The 20,889-nt window shown below is 41.3% G+C and overlaps 1 protein-coding gene across 11 annotated transcripts in view; it reads left to right on the forward strand.

Moving 5' to 3' along the window:
• ATXN1 (ataxin 1) overlaps positions 1–20,889 on the forward strand; it is a 414,527-nt gene that overhangs the window by 69,941 nt on the left and 323,697 nt on the right. For 2 of the 11 annotated variants that reach the window (XM_027525447.1, XM_027525454.1), the window contains one exon: positions 6,179–6,321. The exons of 8 other annotated variants lie outside the window; for them this stretch is intronic. The gene's annotated coding sequence lies outside the window, so the exon portion shown is untranslated. Of the gene's footprint in view, positions 1–3,990; positions 4,011–6,178; positions 6,322–20,889 lie in introns of those variants that run through there. One more of the 11 variants, XM_027525453.1, reaches the window with a different exon arrangement.

A 20,889-nucleotide genomic window follows, 5' to 3' on the forward strand; every position in this document is an offset into this window, starting at 1 on the left:
CCATGGCCTCTGCCTTATCCACTTTTCTTGATTGTCATGTCTTAAAGCTCCTTTCATTTGCCTGTATCTGATCTGTTGTAAACTTAAGGGAAACCAGATAAGCAAGCTTATAAAATTACTGGGCTGGATTGTATACCCTGATTCTAACCCCTGACTCTCTCCAGCTATTCAGTTTGGCCCAAGGCAGTGCTGGCCACGTTCTCTGTGGTGGAGACTGAGAGATTCAGGAAGGACGGTTCCCAGCTAAATTGGGCCATTCATATATAAAGTAAGGGCTGTCTGTGTGCATGACATTTAAAAATTTTAGTAACAGCCCGAAACGGGCATTGGATAAAATAATAAAAATAAATACGATCACCTCTCTGCTTAAGCCGTTTACGATTCAAGACAAAGCTGCTAGTAAGACATCGTATAGGACTTCATTGCTTTTACTGCAAGGTATACATAAAGGCCTGTTAAGGTATAGACCAGGAGCTTCAGAAGGGATGTCAATGCCAGCAGGTCCCAGAGTGCTGGATTTGTCCCACATGCCTGGCTGGGCATGGTGTACGTAGGTAAACACCTGGTAGACTGGTGACTTAGAGATACTCAGGGCATTTGTCTTCAGCCTCTGTGATCCCGGGCAGCAGAAGAGATCTGAATAGTATGGGTTTGCTAACGCTGCTTCTAGTCAGCTCCTTTTAGCCAAGGGAGGAGTAGCTGAGGATTTTTATGCACACACGAAAATACTTACTTGGCTCATAAGACAGGTAAGAAGACAGAGTGATAATTTATACCTCGTGGAGTTTTTCTTAAGTGTATTTTCCCTGTAAGTAGAAATAGTAGTTTATAAATGGATCTTTTCAGAAAGATGATAAGTCATACCTTGGGAACTCAGAATACATTTCTCACAGAAACAGTGTGTGTGATAGTGGGGTCCCAGGAAAGTCCACAGAGTACCCTGATGACCATAGGACCCTGGCCATCACAGTCTTCATGGAGATTGGAGCCCGGGAGCCCTGTTGTTTAGTTGCTAAGTTGTGTCCGACTCTTTGCAACCCCATGAACTGCAGCCCGCCAGGCTCCTCTGTCTATGGGATTTCCCAGGCAGGAATACTGGAGTGGGTTTCCATTTCCTTCTTCAGGGGAATCTTCCTGACCCAGGGATCAAACCCACGTCTTCTGCATTGGCAGGTGGATTCTTTACCACTGAGCCACCAGGGAAGCCCCTTAGCTGGTGGTATATGACTCTGAAGAATGGTCCTCATGGTTTGTAGAACAGTGAAAAATATGAGTAGAAGCAGGTCATTATTTAACTGATAGAGTGAGTGAAACTGGCAGACAGCCTGATGGGAAGTGAACTCACTTTTACTGAAGTGGGTCCAGAGAGCCCAACTAAGAACAGGAAGGAAGTTAAAGGTAAGGAGAGTTGGACTCCACTTGGGGAAGAATGTTCTAGCATCAGGACTGCCTAAAAATAGAACAAGCTGATTGAAGAGGTAATGAGACCTCTGTCACTGGAGATGTTCAAGCAGAGGTGGGAGGACCTCCTTAATTCTCCAAAATTCTCCAGAGGTAAGCCGTCTGTTGAACAGAGGGTTATAATGGATGACTATTCCTTTTTCTCCCAGCACTGAGATACAGGACTTAGGCACATTTGTGTTCCAGTTTTTAATTGGAAAAGATAACATAACAGCATTGTAGTAATTTTGACAAAGGCAAATAGCCATACCCCTAATATGGTCTAACTTTTTGCTTTGTGTACTATGTTCCTCGTTAGCATACACATAATTTCTGTGAACCAGTGGACAAAAATGAGCAAAATGTTATTTTCCTACTCTTGAGGAGTGTTATATTCAGTATGACTCATCTGTTTTTACACTTCTAAGTACTGAGAATAATAAGATATTTAATGGTGTGTTTTTATGGTATTCCTTGTTCAAATGTTTAAATTCCTTATTAACAAAGCCAAGATTATAATATATTCGAAACATGTTGGAATCTTACAAATTTTTCGTTGTTTCAAGATTTTGACTTTACTATTTCTGTGGTCCTTGAGGATTGCTCAGGACAAAGTTCTTTTGACTTGTATAATTACCACACTGGATTCCCAGTATTTCTTATCCCAGGGTGGCCTGTATCTTAGAGTAAACTCTGATAAAGTGCATTTGGGGATGGGATGTTGAGCAGAAGCTTCCAGTGACCAGAGAACCTGTGATTACTCTCTAGGTCATGAATTTTCAAAGATCTTGAATATAATTAAATACATTTCTTAATAAACTAGGCTGAACATAATTTAATCTTTCCCCGAAGGTACTTCAGAGTCTTGGAGTGCTCTGGGGTCATGGTGAACATCAATTACCTTCTCACGGTGGGTGTGCAGAAGGAGATAGTTAATAGAGTTCCGTTTGATCGAGTCCTGAATGACCAGACATTTGTTCTATTATTATAAGTAGTCCAGTGTGAAGACTGGAACCAATGCTCAATGTTAAATTCTCAGGCTGGAGAGAATGTAATAAAGACGAGCTCTTTGGTTTTGAGAGGCTGAAAGTTGCTAATAATTCACATGGCTGTGGTAGTTCAGAGCACTTTTTTGAATCCTTTAATGCACTGTCACATACATTGTCTATTAATTGTTACTTATAACAATCCTGGGGAGAAATACAAGGCAGCTGGCATCTCATTTTTACAGATGAAGCTCAGCAAGTTTAAGTGACTTGGGAAAGGTCACACAGTATTTAGATAATGTGTGTGTGTGTGTGTGTGTGTGTGTCTGAGGCTAGTTGACTCCAAATTCAGTGTTCTTTTTAGCATCCCTAAGGATACTAAACCTTGGCACAGGTGACAGTCTTGAGTCCTGACGGTGTTCTCTGGGCTGTATGTGTATTACCTCACTTAGTCCTTACAACCACCTGATGAGCTGGTAGGTAGCAGGTCTTTTGGTATTGTTATGATTCCATGTTAAGAGATGAGGACACAGAGGCACAGAGGGGTCAGGGTGTATAGCTAGCACGTGGTACAGCTGAAATGTAAACCTAGGAGCTTGAGCTCCAAAGCCTGCTGCTGCTGCTGCTGCTAAGTCACTTTAGTCATGTCCAACTCTGTGTGACCCCATAGACGGCAGCCCACCAGGCTCCCCCGTCCCTGGGATTCTCCAGGCAAGAACACTGGAGTGGGTTGCCATTTCCTTCTCCAATACATGAAAGCGAAAAGTGAAAGTGAAGTTACTCAGTCGTGTCCAACTCTTAGCGACCCCATGGACTGCAGCCTATCAGGCTCCTCCATCCATGGGATTTTCCAGGCAAGAGTACTGGAGTGGGGTGCCATGGCCTTCTCCACTCCAAAGCCTAGGTCTCATCATTATGCTGCCTGACTGCTCAGTGTACAGATATACAGCCATTGAATAGATCAAGAGCTATGCATTTAAACGTATCTTCCTATCTTTGAAGACCTATCTGCCACCTTATTTAGCTTTAGAGCCTGTTTCTTCATCTGTAAAGCAAAAAGGTAGAATAGCCACTTGAGGTACGTGTAAAGCACCTACTATGGTGCTTATTCCATGTTGTCATTCAGTTGCTCAGTCTACCCCATGGACTGCAGCACACCAGGCTTCCCTATCCTTCACTATCTCCCAGAGTTTGCTCAGATTCATGTCTGTTGAATTGGTGATGCTTATTCCATAGCCTTTATTTTTCAAAGTGGTTGCTGATTTTGTTACCTTTATTATTAGGCATTTATAATGGCTAAAATCATATTAATTTTTTTAAAAGAAAAATTTATTTGTATTTACTTCCCATTACGCAAATGTGGCTTCCCTGGTGGCTCAGATGGTAAAGTATCTGTCTACAATGCAGGAGACCTGGGTTCGATCCCTGGGTTGGGAAGATTCCCTGGAGAAGGAAGTGGCAACCCACCCCAGTACTCTTGCCTAGAAAATCCCATGGACGGAGGAGCCTGGTGCAGGCTACTGCCCATGGGGTCACAAAGAGTCGGACACGACTGAGCGACTTCACTTTCACTTTCATGCAAATGTGAGTATATTAATTGGATCTAATTGTCTTTCCCAAGTCCTTAAAATTGGCAAATCTTATAATTACATTTGTTCATATTATACCTACCTATACCTAGATAGCATATTAAAAAGCAGAGACATTACTTTGTCAACAAAGGTCCGTCTGGTCAAGGCTATGGTTTTTCCAGTGGTCATGTATGGATGTGAGAGTTGGACTGTGAAGAAAGCTGAGCGCCGAAGAATTGATGCTTTTGAACTGTGGTGTTGGAGAAGACTCTTGAGAGTCCCTTGGACTGCAAGGAGATCCAACCAGTCCATCCTAAAGGAGATCAGTCCTGGGTGTTCATTAGAAGGACTGTGCTGAAGCTGAAACTCCAGTACTTTGGCCACCTCATGCGAAGAGTTGACTCATTTGAAAAGACCCTGATGCTGGTAGGGATTGGGGGCAGGAGGAAAAGGGGATGACAGAGGATGAGATGGCTGGATGGCATCACCAACTCGATGGACATGAGTTTGGGTAAACTCCGGGAGTTGGTGATGGACAGGGAGGCCTGGCGTGCTGTGATTCATGGGGTCACAAAGAGTCAGACACGACGAAGCAACTGAACTGAACTGAACTCATACTTAATTTATAAGTTTATTTCATTAGAGAGCCAGCAAGTTATATGAGGACCCAAAGTAATTGTCCAAATTATTTGTCAGATAGTTTATTTGGGGCTGAGATAGAGCTGCTAAAGTATAGGTTCGGATTTAAAAGCACAGAGAGAAATGTTGATTTCAGTGGTTGCACACAGGTCAATTATATGAACTATATGGTGGTCATTAGAAAATATACAATGATCACCTTTATTCTGTCTGAACACCCAGTGCGTAGAGCTTCCATTTCTATTCTATTCCAACTACATTTGCTTTTTCTTTTATTATTTGTTCATGGTATCTTCCCAGTAACTATTTATTTGCTACCCTTTAATTAAGGTGTTTTCTTGATGTTGTGCTTGGGGCTGTAAGCTCTTTATAACCTGAGAACTGTGTTGGCTTAACTAATGGTACCTACTTAATAAATGGAAGTGATGGTAACTGTTTAATAGGTGCTTTACATTTTTAACTTTTTACAAATATTAAAAAAAAACCACCTATCTTTTCACATTTGTTTACATTTCAAATAGGTATCTTTTTCATTTTTCCTTAGAGGAAATGATAATACTGCATATGCATTTCCAAACTATGCATATTTCTTCTTCTTTCCTCTTAGGAGTTTTTATTCATTCTTTCAGTACATTTTACAGAGTATGTGCTCTGGGCTGCATATTCCCCAGGTCCAGGGAGTATCATAGTGAACTAGACAGACCAGGTCCCTACCCTCAGGAGCTTTGCCGTGAGACTTCGTGATGACTGTGGTGAAAGGAACATGTCAAGATTTGGGACCTGCTTCCAAAGGAATGTTTCTGTGACACTTTCCACGAGATTCTGGCCAGAAATTGTCCTCGTCACTGCAGAATACATGAGGCTTGTATCACAGATTTCATCATGCACTTAAATGCAGGGAGAAGCACAAGTGGTGTTTGCGAGCACTGAAAGCATGAGTTGTCTTTCGGCTCTTTTCTCATTGTCTCTCTTCCCTCGCGCCTTTCCTTTGTCACATTCTCAGTTTTCATAGCTTAGTCATTATCTCCTAGTCCTTTCCTAAAACGTAATCGGGTGACCTAAGGGCAGGAAGGTTGTCTGAATGGCACCAGCATGATTTATGAAGGGGCTTGGATGTGAAAGTTTGCCACGCTGGATGGTCAGGTCTGACCTGAGGCAGTGCTAACCCAGTTTGTGTCCAGTAGACTGATGGCGTCACCGACTCGATGCACATGAGTTTGGGTGAACTCCGGGAGTTGGTGATGGACAGGGAGGCCTGGTGTGCTGCGATTCATGGGGTCGCAAAGAGTCGGACACGACTGAGCGACTGAACTGAACTGAACTGAGACTGTATCTGGGCAAGTCACTCTTTGTACCTCCATTTTCTTGTTATTGGTGTCAGAAGTTGCAGTAGCATCATTTTCTAAATTCCCTGCCAATGCTGCAATTCTGTGATTCAGATGTTCCTGAAAAGTTGAGTCTATTTTTTTTTTTTTTTTCAGTAAGTGGAAATCTATTTTCCAATGAGCCTGGAAATCTATTTTGCAATTATTCTCTCCCCAGGGTTTACAACTTATCAGCTGTGTGCTGTGGCTTCTAACGCTGTGACTGCTCTAAGCCCATCAAGAGGTTAATTACTTGTAAAGAATAAGGAGCTGCTGGAGACCTGTCACACGTCCAGGAGAGCTTTGGAGTTTACCTCTTCGGTAATGTGAATAAACAAATGTCCTCCTTGTATCTAGTTTCCAAGTGGAGGCATGACAGTACTGGGCTGTGTGGCCTGGAGAAGGTCAAGTTGCCGATGGCATTGAGTACCGAATATCATCATCTATCAGGACTGTATTCTCTGAGAGCTTCTCCAACCAGAGAACAAATAATGTTTTTTATTTTTATTTTTTTCTTCATGTCCCCTCCCTCCTCTATAATATTTTTTAAAAAACAACTTATTCCTCTATGGTTTACCATGTAAACCTTTTTTTCATTTTTAAAATTGAAATATAATTTGTGGTGTTCCAGGTATACAGCAAAATGATTCAGTTATATATAAGTATTTAGTTATGTATATATATTCAGTTTTTGATTCTTTTTCATTATAAATTATTACAAGATGTTGACTAGAGTTTCTTGTGCTATACAGTAGGTCTTAAATAGTGCCATTTTTGATTGTTTCATCTTGTTCTCCTGTAGTTGCTAAAAACTCCAAATGAGGAAGCAAATGAGAACATTTGTCAAAAAGCATTCTAACTGCCAACACAGTTCATCTTCTTTCCCATTCTTTTCTGTCTGGAGTGGAATAGCCCCAGGCCTTTCAACTTGCTTTCCTATGACTTAAGCAGTCCCAAGCATTTTAGCCCCATAATACTGCCTGACTCACAGGCTCTGTCCTGAAGAGTATTGTCTTGATTTGCTTTAAAATATACCAGACAGGAAATTCCTGCTGCATATAGGAAAGGTATATGTTTACACACACACACACACACACACCACCAAACATATCTATTTTCTTGCTTCCTTTCAGTAAAGCATGACAGGAAGGAAGAAGAGCTATCTACCCAGCTTTTGGTAGTTGTCAGGAATGTCATTAGTGGGAATCTCAAGATGTTAAGCTTAATTTTTGAAGTAGTTTATTGGTAGTTCTAGAATGGCAGTGCTTTTTAGATAGCCCCATTACTTCCATGGTAGCTCAGATGGTGAAGAATCTTCCTATAATGCAGCAGACTTGGGTTCAATCCCTGGGTCGAGAAGATCCGATAAAGGAGGGAATGGCAACCCACTCCAGTGTTCTTGCCTGGAGAATCCTAGGGACGGGGGAGCCTGGTGGGCTGCCATCTCTGGGGTTGCACAGAGTCAGACACGACTGAAGCTACTTAGCAGTAGCAGCAGGACAGCAAGGATCACCAGGAATATTCTGTAGAAAGTGGGCGTATAATGAATTCCTTCTTTTCCCCATTCCCCTTATTTTATTTTTTGGTTTGCTGTATTATGTTGAGTGAGGATGGGTATATTCCATCAACAGCATGTTACAACTTGTCGAAAATTACTCAGCCTTCAATGTTAGCGTGCTTCAGTGTTGAACAGGTACTTACTTAACCATTTCTGAGTTTCCTCGGAGAACCGTGGGCAAAGGCCAGAGTCAGGCGTTTTTCCTGTCACTGGGATAGAGGTCTCAACCAGGAAAGCCTTGAACTCTTAACTGAGTTGGTAGGCTAGTACCACCTTACTGCTGGAGTTAAACTTAGAGCCCTTTTTCTTCTTATTCTTTCTGTGACGTCAGAGCTATTTCAAGAACTATTTCTTGGGACTTCCCTATTGATCCATTGGCTAAGACTCTACCACTTGAGCCTGGGTTTGATCCCCGGTCAGAGAACTAGATCCCACACGCCCAGCTAAGACCAGCACAGCCAAAAAATAAAAAGAAGAAGAGGAATTACTTCTTCTAAGAAAAATTATTCACTTGTACCACGTGTGTTTTCTCAGGTTATAGGAGAGGGATGAACTCCCAAGAGGCAGACATTTCATCAGTCCATTTTTTTTTTAATCAAAGTTTTTTAAGAAAAGCCACTAAATGATATATTTCATATTCATGGAAATTCATCAGAGTTGTTTTGGCCTACTATCTCCTGTCTGACTGCTTTTTACTTTAGGTAACTGCTGTGATACAACTGCCTGGAGTTTGAAAATAAGCTGAAGAGCTAATGCTATTAGTAAGTTCTCAACTGTCAGTGTTGTAGGAACTCAGTAAGCATAATCCATAAGTGGTCCCTGGAGGAACTGAGTTTTCATGGGAATGTCACGTACCTTTGCTGTTAGAAGCATGATGGTGTTAAAGGTGGCCACATAAAGGACAGTTTCTGTATGCCTTATATTGGATTTGATGAGGCCTTCGGACAGAGGTTTTTTTTAGCCTCTTAGTTGCTATGGCAATACTGATTTTTATAGAGGTTTGGTGACCTCTACAAGTACCAAATAAAGTTAGATATGATAAAGGAAGCCATATGTGTCCTAAATACAGATATATAGATTGAATTTATATGCATGTTTGCCTTCATACCCTGTGGTGCTTGTTATCGTGTGTGTGTGTGTGTGTGTGTGTGTGTGTGTTTCTTCTTTTATCCAGGCTTCTTGAGGAAAGAAAAAAAAAAGACACTGATTCATAGTATCATTGTCTTTTGTTTTCCCAGGAAAATTCTGGATTTGTTTCTAAATTCATTTTTCTATAATCCTGAGTTTAATCTCTCCAGATAAATCTTTTTTTGTTCCCCCTCTTGCAGACACAAGACACTTGGCTTTGTGTATGTGAATAGAAGTCAGGTTCATCTCAAGGAATTAGAAGACATGCCAGTAATTTCTTAGGGCTCTTAAGTATGATTTTTCCCCCTTGTTTCTTAATCTATTGCCCTTTAAGACTTTCGTTTTAGGTGTCTGAAGGTGAGATTGGAAGATTCTAAGAATTTACTGGTCATATCAGATGGTCTGCTAAGTCATTCAGTCGTGTCCGACTCTGTGCGACCCCATAGATGGCAGCCTACCAGGCTCCCCCGTCCCTGGGATTCTCCAGGCAAGAGAATCCACTGGAGTGGGTTGCCATTTCCTTCTCCAATGCATGGAAGTGAAAAGTGAAAGTGAAGTCACTTAGTCGTGTCCGACTCTTAGCGGTCCTCTTAGAGGACCCCATGGACTGCAGCCCACCAGGCTCCTCCATCCATGGGATTTTCCAGGCAAGAGTACTGGAGTGGGGTGCCATTTCCTTCTCTGAATATCAGATGGTCTGGTCCCTACCAAATATATTAACATATCTGTAAAGTAAACCCTTTTGGATATTTTCTCATGACAAAAGTAGAAAGTTTAATTTTGGAGATGAAGAGGTTTTTCAGATGTATTAACTAGATTTTGTTACAGTGAGGTGAGAGGTACTTTTCAATGGAACATTTCTTATGTACTAGCCAGTGGATGGCTTGGCTTCCTGGTTGTAATTACATGCCAAAGGCTTGGTGGTTATTATTTTAGAAGTTGAGTTCATCATGGATTCCCCAAGCACGAAGAGTAGTGCACCCTGATTGTCCACATTAAGATTGTAATTCCATCCAGGGTTTACGGTGTCATCATAGAAACTAGATGGAATTACAGCCCTAGGCACATTTTGGAAGACTATTTATTGACATTCTTTATAAAGTTAAATAATTTTGTAATGGGATTTAGAAACGTAATCCTGGCCACATAGAAAGTTCTCAGTAAATATTTGTTGTTTATTTGATTGACTTCATTTACACCTTTAAATAAACTTTTTTTTTTTTGTTTAAAGTCTGGGGAGGTTGTACTTAAAAGTATTTGTAGGGCTTAAAAGAAATCTTGTCGGAAAAGGCTCTTAAGGTTTTCTGCATGTTATGGATGGAAAAAAATTGGCCCCCATATGAATATGTTAGTTAACCTTCTTTGTTTCTAGCTTGAAGTATAATATTAAATGGGTCTAGTGTCCAAGAATCTTTATTTTCAGCAAGTTTGACCATCCTGTGTATTTTGTTTTACGTAAACATCTGTTTCCAGCATAATTCTCGAAAACCTGTGTGTCTCATACCTTTGAGGTGGACCCCTATGAGGGAAATAACTACACAACCAGAAACTCTGGTTGTCTGTTGGAATAGCCAATGGGTGCTTTTCTATTTAACCTTAATTAGAGCAAGAACTATGAGAATAATTCACTAATTCATGGTGTGTTACCAGATTAGAAATCACCTCTGTTTTTCATGCTTCTGGACGTAGTACTTCAGAAGACTATAAGGTTGGAAGTTCAGAAGGAGACATTATATATTTCAGAATCTGATATGGTTTTTCACTTTAGAGTCTGTGTTATTTACTGTAGGATGATTATATATAATCTTTGTAACAAGGTATTACTGGAAGCACTATGGCCTGTACCATCATGCCCTGCAAGATACAGTATCAAGATGCTAAAAGTCAATATGTTTTGAGTAATTTTTTGAATTTGCATTCTTGTAAGTAAATACATACTATCTCTAGTCTATACACAAACTTTTAAAAATGAAAGAGCTCCAGGATCAAAAAATTTAAGTAATACATGGTTAAGATGGTTAATACATACGGAGAAGGCAATGGCACCCCACTCCAGTACTCTTGCCTGGAAAATCCCATGGATGGAGGAGCCTGGTAGGCTGCAGTCCATGGGGTTGCTACGAGTCAGACACGACTGAGCAACTTCACTTTCACTTTTCACTTTCCTGCATTGGAGAAGGAAATGGCAACCCACTCCAGTGTTCTTGCCTGGAGAATCCCAGGGACGGGGGAGCCTGGTGGGCTGCCATCTATGGGGTCACACAGAGTTGGATACGACTGAAGTGACTTAGCAGCAGCAGTAAATACATAACAGGTGGAGCTAAGGTCAATACTTTCTGCTCTCAAAAGAACTTACTGAAAAAGAAAATATCTTGGGCTTGGTACCACTTGAAGCATGTTTCATCTTTTAACAGTTTAAAGATTGAGCAATGACCGGTTTCTCTGTTTCCTGATTTGTTGCCATGCAATAAAGGCTAACTTCATTTTTAATCACCTGTACACAATGAATACCTGTAAACATTTAATGTCAGCTGTGTAAGTTAGATGCCAACTTAACAAAATCTGACTCCTTGATGCATCTTAGCATGAGCAGAGAGCAGCCTTCTCCAGCTTCTAACAGGGAAGACTGCTGCGTTTTACATAAGTTGACTTTAAAAGTGGTGGTTTTTTGGCATGTGGCGTGGGTGCAGCAGTAATCCTGAGCCTGCCTTTCAAAATGTGCAGAGATGCGTCCGGGTCTGTGGGCGGGGGAACCACCTCTGTGCCCTCACTTGTTACTCATTCAATTGTTCCTCACCAGTAAAGGGAAAACCCAGAGTCTGTACCCAACTCGTTCTCAATAATGGGGGGTGGGGGAGAGGGGCTGGAGATGCCACGATCATTTGCCCAAAGGCTTCATTTTAGAATAGTTTAGCAAAATGCAGTTTTATTATTTGACTTCCAGTGTGTGCGTGCTTAGTCACTTCAGTCGTGTCCGACTCTCTGCGATCTTATGGACCATGGCCTGCCAGACTCCTCTGTCCATGGGATTCTCCAGGCAAGAATACTGGAGTGGGTTGCCATTTCCTTCTCCAGTGTGTATTCCAAGCTAATATATAAATGGCATGAGTGATGAAAATGGAGTATAGTAGTGAACAAAATTTCCCGTGTGCTTACCAGTTCACCTGGTATGACAGTGAAAGCTTTTAACTTTTTTCCTCACATAATAATTCCTGGAGCTGTAAGCTGAAGAGGGTGTGTATGTGTGTATTTTGTTTGCAAAAGTTAGCAAATATGTTAGTCCATTGATCATTTCCTCGGTTTTCTGAAAGAAAGTTTCATTCAGTATACTTCTGGTTTGTTCACTGTAAAGTCTCGTGCACCTTTAGAATATGAAGGTGAATTAATGAGGAATCCTTTATTCTGTTAGAAAACACTCCTAGGAAGGTGACACTTCACTTGCATATAAGACTCTAAAAATGTAGAGGTTGTATAATGAATTCAAAGAAATTGAATTATGTATTCATTAAGAAGGCATTATCCTTATTAGCAGAGACTCAATGATTGTGGTTTTGCAGAATGCTAACTAAATACTTAGGAAGGAGCAGGAAAGAATGTCACTGGCCTGGCACAGCAGGGGCTAGGGTGAAGTCTCTGGCCTGTCATTAACTGTTGTGTGGCCTTTGACAAATAACCTAACTTCTCTGTGCCTTAGGAAAATGAGGAAGTTGGATTACATCAGTGGTTTTTAAATGTGGCTTCAGAAACCCCTGGAGAATTCTAGGCCTCCCACCAGCCTCTGTTGAATGAGCCAAAGACTTGGAGGTGAGGATGGGGGGTGGGCAGGGAGCAGAGGTTGAGGCCCAAGGATCTCTAAATTAGAATTTCAGTTCATGAAGCCACAAAATCAAATGATCTTTAAGACCACTTCCAAGTCTTCTGTTTTAGTCCCTACAAAAAAGTAGCTCTTGATCATCCAGTAAGGAATTGAGCCTCTCATAAGAGAAAGTTTTCAATGTAAAGAGGGGGATGGATTCATCATCTGCGAAGGCTACAGCTTTCCTGCTGTCAGAGGAGTCTAAGATCTTCCCAGAGGAACAGAGATGAGAGCTGAGAAAGGTGATTTCTCTCTACCATGTCCCCTGTGAAGAGAAACTTAGGAGATGAGAGAAGAAAATCCCTGGAGTCAAGATGCTGCTAGATGTCCCCGTGCCTGAGCTATCACCCACGAGCTGATTTGTCGGCCCTGTGGTCTGCATCTGAGTTAACAGTCAGATGATGAAAAAGTGGCCGTATTCTGTCCTGGTGTCAGACCACGGGGGCGCCAGGAGAAGAAGTGTGGCACGGACCAGGCCCCTGCCAGGGGCGCTGACAGCTCCTTGGCACCTAGAGGCACAGCCTCTGCCCCTACCGCCCGGGCACAGATAGTATCTCAGGGGAATGGGGATGGGGTGCGGGGGAGGAAAGGAAAGTCGCAGGGATCCCGAAGTGGTAATATCCATGGTGGCGGCAGAGCAGTTTGCCAAGAAGAAAATGCTGGCACTAGGTTGCCAAGCATGTTTGTACTAGAATGGGGTTCAGACATTCAAACAGAGCACTGTCTGTTTGCAAGGACTCATGTGAAAGGTTTGTTTGTCCCAAGCTGAAATCCAGGAGGAGTCTGTCTGTCATAAACACTCTCAGGTCGTCTTCAAGCCCCCTTGAATCTGATCTCCAAAAGAGGGGAGACAGTTTTCAGCTATCTAGTGAGGAACGAGATGTTTTTCTTCTAGACGTCGCTGCCTGTGAGACTTAAGGAGAGCTCTCTGTCAAAAGTTCCTGCGGGAGGGTTAACAGAGGTGGAAAGTTGAAATAACCTTAAAGGCACAGAAGCCGAGAAACTGTCCTCTTCATCCCCACAGCCACAATTAGTTTTGGAAGGCTGTCGGTGCAGAGACTCAGGGCCGTTCATTTAGAAAGCAGCTGTGTTGGATCGCTCCGGTGTGTTGGCCCACTGGGTACCATATCTCTTCCGTACCTCGTCTCCATCCAAGGCGAAGAAAGCTGTATCTTGATTGAAGCTAGACTGATGAATGGACATCTAGTTTTGCGCTCTGAACACACCAGCAAGTGGTTGGTGACCTTACAGAAGGAGTCCTTTTTGGTAAATGGCCTGATACATATTTTTAAAGGCCTGATGGAAGAAGGCAAAGGATGCCTTTTCTTTTCTCTCATGTTTTGGAAACCTGGATCGCATCAACCTTCTGGTTGGTTTTGGCTGTCAAGGCTCCTTATGCCAGAGCCAGTGCAAGCCAGGTTTCTGAGGTTCCTCCTGACTCATGTTGGCAGCCTCTTAAAAATAACTGTCCTTCCAAGTTCAGCTTAAATATATAACTCAACAAATAAATACATATAAAGTATATGAATAGAAGTAGGAAAGTGTGGATTAATAGACCAAAAAGTACCAGTTGTGCCATGAAAAATACTATAAAACACTCTTAGGAAGGTTCTTGCTTGTGTTATTACTTGTGCAGCAAATGTAGAGGCGCTGACCCACTTCTCATGACCGATCATTTCAGATTTCTCTGCCGGAAGGTTGCGAACTGCCAATCCCTTGCACATTTCCTTGATGTCATGTATGCCGTTGCTTTATCCCAGGCGCTGCATGTGGAAGTGGTTCAGCACTGAACCACTTTATCAGTGGTTCTCTGATAAAAAAGAGATTGTGTGACACCCCCCCCCTCCATGTTCCTTCTTTTCTTTCATGAATGTCCTTTGTTGCTTTGAATGAGAAATCCTCGAATATCAAATTACAAGATTATTGCTGATTTTGAAAATGAAAAGTGAGAACAGAGAGTAGAAAGGAGGAGGGAGATGCTTCATGTGGGAGCTGATGTTGACTGTGTTTGGATACACATGTGGGCAGGTATGGAGGGGCGCTCTGCAGGGGAACCAGCTGCTCCCTGAGAATGAGGTCAGGACTCAGGAGTTCTGTGCCTTTGGCGGCGGCAGTCCCTCAAGGATTTTGGGGACATTACCATTAAGGGGATAGGTGACATCAAGCAGGGTTTTCTGGCAATTGTTTGTTGTACAGGGAGCTCTCATTTTCAGGTCCCAGCTGTGTTCAGAAGAGTCAACATGGGTACTTTCAGCACGCATCTTTTTTCCCTCCCAGCTTCTGTTATCTGCCACGTGTATGTTTCCACTGGCATTGAAGCGCAGGGTTCTTAAAATTGCTGACAAATAATCTCTATTTCACATTTCACTGGCACCATGGTCTCACTGTAAATGCTCCCGGTATGTTCTTGGGAAGTTGCATAATTGCAGCTACTCGAGTTGACTGTGCAATATGTTCAGTGACTAATGGCCTAATCAGAACTTTAAAAATATATAAACAGTTCAACAGAAGCCATTGATTCACTGAGCTCTTTTCAGCCAGACAAGGGTGAGCTAATGGGAACGGCAAAGACGGAGGTGTGCAGCTGCGACTTGGGGTATTGAAGTCAGAGCCTGCCTGCACATCCCGCAAACCGCTGCAGCCTTGCTTGTTGGTGGTGCATCATCGTTCATTGTTCCCTGGCGTTGAGCCTGGAATGCCCCAGGGTTGTCCTGAGTGGCTCTTACGGGTGTTCCTTAACGTGCATGTTACACATATGGCAACTCTGCGCCTTTCCTCTAAATGGTGCTCTGGCGAGGCTGCTGGTCTCACGTGTCCTCTGTGGCGTCACCCTGGGGTTCTGAGGATAGAATTACAGCAGAGACTATGCCAGCCTGGCTGCAAGACCTACCTGGGCACATGGTTGATCGACACGTTCTGTCATCCTCAGTGGCACCTTTCCTTCCAAAACGCACAGCTGAGAGGCACAGAGGTAGAGACTTGCAAAGGAACTGAGTAGCCCTGCCCCCCAAAATAAAAGGATCCCCAGAAAAGTTGAGCAGGAGTATCAGTCATCAGTATCTCCTTCCCTTTCCTTAGGGATTTATTAGAGAGCCCCTAAATTCTACACCTCTTACCCCATCCATCCCTTTCTCATAGAAAATTTTTTCTTATCTTCACTCCCAATTGAATGTTTCAATTTTTTTGATGACATCCTTCAATTTCTAGAAGCTAGTCTCTTCTCGATGTAATAATTTAAATCGTTCCTAATTAAAACATTAGGAATTTGGTGTTTTCTAAAACGATCGACTGTTTCCCTAGGTACACGTCAGTTCATTCATAAAGAAAAAAAAATAAAGAGAGTCCTTTCACACTTTCTGTGTCCCACATTTGTGGTAATGCTTACCCTTCTTTCTGGCTGTTTAAGAATTAAATGGCCAGTGGGCTTCAGTGTGATTTGTTTCACTTGAAAGTTTTAAAGCTACTGGAGTGGAGGTATAATGAATGAGAATTTATTTTGGAGCTCAGGACACTGTGGACTAGAAAACGAAAAGGAAGAAAGGGAAGGAGTAGAAAGAGGTGTCTGGGGGCTGAGCAGACTTCTGGGGGCCGCCCGCACAGGTTAAGTTCCGGTCTGCTCTCGCCAGAAATCTGGGGTACAGAGCCAGGAGCCAGGACAGCATCCTTATCTAACTTAAGTCCTTCACATTCTGTTCAAGTTTTATTATCTGTACTTCATGGGGGAGACCAGGGGTAAAATACTCCAAAACAGTGGAGAAGCAAGGGAAAACAAACAAACAAACAAAAAAACAGGCATGAAGGACCTTGGAAAATCTTTGGTACTTATTTGGTTACATGTTTCATTTTTTAAACTAGCAACCAGATTCAGTATTTTTTAAAGAAAAGACTTTTAAAGTTACTCTTCATGCCACGGCATTAAAAACACAAGATATGAAGCTGCGATTTTTTAAACTACAATAACAATAAATTTATTAATAAGCATTAGAGTTTAAGGGGTTTCCTCTTACAACAGAATGAATTAAAACCTGCTGGAAAGCACGGCCACGTTAGCATTCTTCAGCTAATTCTTGCCTTTCACTCGAGGGATGTAATAATAAGAAAGGAATGGTTTGAGTGTTTGGACGTTATTGTGTGTCCCTCCAGTGAGTCTAACTCAGTGGTTCCCAGACTTCTGTGTGTGTGAAAGTTGCTGTCAAGTGTTGTCTACACAAAATCATGTTTGCAGTGCCTTATGGGGAAAGATCAGGGATTTTCAAAGTGAATTTGAATTATATATGACATTTGTTTAATGTTCGAACTTAACCTCCCACATAAAAACTGACTATTTTTTACTCTCTCTATCCCTCCCTCCTTTCCTTACCTCCTTGCCTTTTTTTGGGAATATTTATTGATTTATTTTCAGTTTTTTAAAATTCATTTTTATTGGAGAATAGTTGCTTCACAATGTTGTGTTAGTTTCTACTGTATAGCAAAGTTAATCAGACACACACATACATGTTTCCCCTCTTTTTTCAAAAAAGATTAACTTTTTTCTTCCCTTCTTATTTCCCTCCCTGTTTGGTAGTTTCAATTCTACAGATCTCTCTCTCTCTCTCTCTCTTTTTTTTTTTGGTGAAATTAAAATAGTGGTGTCAATTTATATTCAAACCAGAACCTTACTAGCTTGCTGAATATTCAGATCTCTTAGAGAAAATAATGAAAATATGCTGTAAAAGTCTATCTGAATTCCCCATCCGGTGTTCCTACTCAGCTTTCTGCCTTCAGTTTCTCATTTTTAGCTGGAAAAGTGTACCAGCCAAAAGACAGCCAGGTTCTTTGTGAAGCAAAGCATATCAAACCATCTGTAGATAAAAAAGTAACATTTTGGCTTAAAAGCCACCTTCTGATGTAAGACAGAATGAAAATTATAATGATTGATAGAGTATACAGTATTGTTATTAAGAATTTGAAAATAAGATTTTCCTATAAATAACTCAAGATATTCCACGTAAGTCAAGACTTATGTGATACAATATGTGCATTTTCTCAAAAATCAAGAGAAATTAAACTAGTACCCAAGAAGTTGGGTTATGAAGTAAGAATGTCAGTGAAGATCTTGAAAGTAATTTAAACATTGGCATTGTACATATTTCACTTATATCTGTCACAGAAGATTAATTTTACCCTGCACTTTTGCCATGTGACATCAACCCCATTAATTTATTTCTGTCATTTCTGGATGGCAAAATTAAAATAATTCAGTCCTATAAAGAAGCCTTTTTTGCCATTGTTAAAATTCAGTGGCACAAATGAAAGCTACGTCTAAAGTTATTGCCAGGATTTAGGGGAAAAACCAAACAAACAACATTTTGGCTCAAACAGAAGGTCTTTCGGGCAAACAGTCATGGATGAAAGTTGCAAGAAAAAAATTAAAAAACTCGTAAGTTCAGCATGCACCAAACATTTTCAGACAACCATTTAGTGTCTAAAAATTTCACAGTTTGAAGTGCGTGATAGATACAGAAAACAGGGCATGATGGTTGAGGAAAATAGTGAATTAAGAGTAGTAATAGGAAATTGTAAACAATTTTATCTGAATTTCATCAATTGCTTTTTGCTTACATTCACAATTAGTTATCTATTGAAAAACAAATGCAGGTGAACATTTAGCTGCTTAAAAAGGAATTAGCTGCTTGAAAAGACAAGTGTTCCTGTTGAATTTACCTGAAGAGTAAGCCTCAAAACACTATTGTGAAAACACATCAACCTTCACTAGTATGAATGAAGCAGAATACAAGTAAAATGGGTAGAGTAAATAGGATTTGGAGAAAATCCTAGTATACAGGGTTAAATTTTTTTTTAATTAATTAATTTGACCCTTCTAATTTTATAACCAAATACATCAAAAATAAGTTCATGATAAAGCATTCTTTATAGTAAAATCTTTTTGCACATGTTTGATGCTAGTCTTGGAATAGATGTATCTGGAAGCTGGCTTTTGATCTTACCTGTTGCAAAGTAATACCCAGGTAGTATATAAAATTCTCCCCTCCCCAATATTGTTTTCGCCCATGGCTAGCCATCTGTGAGAAAGCTCTGAGAAACCACTCTAGACCCAATGATGAGAGTACAGAGGGAAAATAAGCCAAGATTCAAAATTATAATTTCATGTCAAGTGTTATCATCAGACATCTCAAGTATTATATGACTTTTAAAAATAAATGTTGTTGGCTAAGCATTATGTGACTCCCTGTCTTCTTATCCAGGTGGGGTTTTCAAACTTTGTTCATTCTGGGAAGGGGGACTTAAAAATAGAAGACGCCTTCCCCCAGTCTGCACATAATTAATACCTGTGTTCCAACTTGGAGCCCATCACTTGCCAAGTTCATTGCTTGTCATCTCCCAGGACTCCTCCGCGGTCCCCTGATTCACGCCTTATTGTTTGTTTACAGGTTTGTCTCCCGGACTAAGGCTGGAGAGCTTTTTTAGGACAGGGACAAATTCTTGTACATTTCCCGTGATGCTTTATGCCCTGTGGCCACTCAGACGCTATTCATTGATTTTTAAAAAAAATTGTTAGCTAGTAAGTGAAAGTAAAAGAGCCAAATGAGGTAAAAGCTCAGATCTGAAATGCTAACAAAATCATGTAGGGGTGCCATGAATGTGGGATAAAATGAACTTGCTATTCTAGATCCTGTGGTGAACTAGAAGAAAATCAATGACTGATGCTCGCGTAAAACTTGTCTTGGTCTGCTGAACGTTCCAGAGCAGAGGCCAATATTGTAGTTAAATCTGTCCTGGAGATGGAACAAACCGAAAGATTTGAACCAAAAAGAATCACACTGAAAGTCTTTGGTCACCATGAACCATCCACAACAGAAAATGTAATTTGTGAGCTGGGAGTTAGGGTGGGAAACCCACGTTCGTGTCCTTTTTATGGAGAAAATATCCATTCTGCCCCTTGTACTGCTTTTTTCATGGCTCTGCCGTTGTTTATTATTATTTGTTAGTATTGACTGTTTATTTTCCCACCACTACATGAAGAGTGCAAGGACCATATTTTATTCATATGTATATCCTTGGGGCCTAGGTACTCAGCAAATGCTGAATGAGGAAATAAGATGTTTCAATTTCCCTAGCAGCGAGCAAGATATATAAAACTGGGGCTAAGACTAACAAGAATTGGTTTCATATGCTAGTAATTGTGGGTTTAGAAATAAAGAGCTACTATGTACCTTATTTTTTGAAAAGTGTGTGTATACCTGAGTAACTTTCAAAGTAAAAATTACAGTTACGGAGTATTCAATCTGGTATTCAGTCCTTTTAAGAGCATCACCCTGCTTTTCTCCATGAGCCAGATAAAAGCTGTTTGTTAGTAGGCAGTCTTTGGAAATCTTAGCTTGTATGTACTTCCACCTGATTGTAAACTCACCCACCCTTCGTACTTTGGTATCAAAGGTGCTGTCATCGTCAGCTTGATGGGGGTAGCCAGGTTGGAGACAGTCTCTGTGCTGTTATCTGTCTTGATGTTTTCATTCATCATGTAACACTTTAGAGTCTGATATTTTGCATATTGAAGACAGTGTGTATGATGTCTGAGTTTCTTTTCTCCCCACCCCATCCTGTCATCATCTTTCCTGGCAGTTCCTACACCCAATTTAATATAGCAAAGAAGAGACTTGTTGGTGATCCGGTGGTTAAGAACCCACCTTGCAATGCAAGGGACATGGGCTTGATCCCTGGTTGGGAGCTAAGACCTGGCATCCTGTGAAGCAACTAAGTCTGAGTGCCACAGCTAAAGAGAGTGCGCCATGACGCACAAAGCCCTCACACGATTCAGTGAAGACCCCATATGCTGCAACGAAGCCCCGACACAGCCAAATCCATAAGTAAATTAATATTAAAAATAAATAGCATAGGGGATTCATCTTCACCTCTCCCTGAAAACTCTTCCTGCCTGTCCATTAGCCCTTCAGGTGCCACGAAGGCTTGAATTTCAAATCCTCAAAACAAATTGAGAATGTGTAACACCTTCCCAGAGGGCTTCCCCGGTGGCTCAGCAGTTAAAAAAAGAAAAAAAAAAAATTCCTCCCGCAGTGCAGGAGATGCAAGAGACATGGATTCCATCTCTGGGTCAGGAAGATCCCTGGAGAAGAGAATGGCTACCCATTCCAGTATTCTTGCCTGGAGAATCCCATGGATAGTGGAGTCTGGTGGGCCAAAAAAGAGTTGGACACGACCTAGTGACTAAACAGCACCACCTTCCCAAAAGGTAAAAGAGAAACTGTGAGTCTGTCGGGAGCAGTATTGACTGCCCAAAGGCCAGTATCATTACAGAAATGGAGGAGAATACAGGAAGAGCTTGGTG

This window comes from Bos indicus x Bos taurus, chromosome 23 (assembly GCF_003369695.1).
Source record: "Bos indicus x Bos taurus breed Angus x Brahman F1 hybrid chromosome 23, Bos_hybrid_MaternalHap_v2.0, whole genome shotgun sequence".
Classification (NCBI taxonomy): Eukaryota; Metazoa; Chordata; class Mammalia; order Artiodactyla; family Bovidae; genus Bos; species Bos indicus x Bos taurus.